Genomic DNA, 2,143 nt, shown 5'->3' on the forward strand with positions numbered 1-2,143 from the left:
ACTGAAAAGAATTAATAAATTGTATGCTCTTTTCTCATAGCATTTTTTTTGGAGACCAGGCAAAGCCAACTATTTTTATCTCTACGCCAGCGTATATACCAGATCTTTATTATCGATTAAGTTAGGTATACACCCGATTTTTTTGTTAGCGATTAAGTTTGGTATATACACGTTTGTCTCATTTAATTTGTGTATACACCCGATTTAATTGAACTCTTTTTTATATAATCGTATTAATAAGGTATACACCAATCTAATTTTTCATACTTTTTTAAATTAGGTATAAGCTAATTTTTCACAATCGATCAAATTGGTTATATACCCCATTTATTTTTTTCATACTCATATTATTAATATGGAACCGGAGGGATTACTGAAAAATTTATTATTATTATACATGGCATATACACAAAAAGAAAATCAAGTTACAAGGAGAAATTAACCTAACTGATGTTGGAATTAATAAACCAAAGAACAAATTTGGGGGTAGATGTGAAAATTTAGATAAATTGCTAGGTTGTCGAAGAAAAAAAAAAGAAATCGGTCTTCTGGAAATCGGACTTGTTCATTCAAAATTGTCTTGAGATGAGCAACAGGACCCTATTCTGCAAGTCCAAAATTGTTGAACATTTCTACCATCGGATTAATGATCATTTGTTTTGTCCAGACAATTGACAGGTGAATGAAAGAGCATCTAATCTTCTTTAGAATTTTCCATAGCATCATCATCCTACAAAACACAGGTAGAACCAAATGTGAAGCTCCCTGCAAAAACCTATGAATTTGAAATTAAGAAGCCTGCTTTATGATGAAAGGAACATATATACTTGCAATGATGAACGAAACGCGAAGCAATTGATCTCCATGACGATGATGAGGACATGGAGAGATGGCAGGCAGATAGGAAGCAGCCGAACTGCGTCTACGTGGTGATCGAGGGCTGAATTCAGTCAGCTAGTTCACATGCAAACCATCAGCGAAAATGAACACCCATATCACTGCCTACAATCATCCAATATAATCATGTTTGTTTGGGTTCCAGATGATCGATTTGACATGGATTCAGTTACTAAAATACCTTTAAAAATAGAAAATCATCTGTACATACAGAGAGAATACGAACAATAATCGTTGGTACCAAAAAATCCAAAAAATGCAAGCGATAATTTATATATGTTCCAGTTGATTTGACGTACCTGGAAAAGGTGGCAACCAGTTACTTCGTGGGGCGAGGAACGAGCTTGAGCGTTGAGGACAGAGTCGCGTACAACAATCGTGGCTGCGACGAGGCTTGCGGACGACCAGCGGCGTGCTCATGGAGATTAACAACAAAGATTTGTGGAGGCCTGGGTGCATCGTCGGATATGGCGATCAACCAGCAGCCCTCGACGAAGAAGCTCGGGCACGTCCGGTCGTGCAACGGCTTGTCGACGGAGAATCTCGCCGACGTCGTCCGGCGGTGTAGCAGCATGGAGTCGAAACAACAGTGTGTAAAATATGAAATGCCATCTCTACTAGTGTATATGTACACAAAGAATAGAAAGTATAAATCGGTATTGATGGAAATAAATCAATTACATCAAAATTAGTGGATTTGATTAAGTATCATCTCAAATTTAGAAATGAATTATCACACAATCACATTAATATTTCAAATGGAAATTAAGTACGTGCATGGAAGCTTATATGGAAACGATGGGAGTAAATCACGTCAGTGATTGATAGTATTTCACTAGTACATGCATGCAATCCTGCGGATATAGTAAAAATGGAAAGATCTAATCGGGTTTAACCCGCTAATAGGTCTAATAGTCCGGTTTGAGTAGCACGAATCCCAAAGCACTTAAACGGTGAATGCTGTTGGAGCCCATACTCCTTGTAGCACCACTTAATTTTACTATATATATATATATATATATATATATATATGTATGTATATCTATACCCCTGATAAAGTCAGTACGTCGAGTTAAAATATAACTCAATGTGCAAACACCGTTGGATCACAAGACACACATTGGCTATCTCACTAACAGTTAAAAATTAACTGGCTTCGTATTTAACAATTCATTGTATGGTTGAGTTAAAAAATCGCTCAATCTACAACTACCGTTGGATCACAAAACAAACATTGAATAACATT

This window comes from Oryza glaberrima, chromosome 12 (genome assembly GCF_000147395.1).
Source record: "Oryza glaberrima chromosome 12, OglaRS2, whole genome shotgun sequence".
NCBI lineage: Eukaryota > Viridiplantae > Streptophyta > Magnoliopsida > Poales > Poaceae > Oryza > Oryza glaberrima.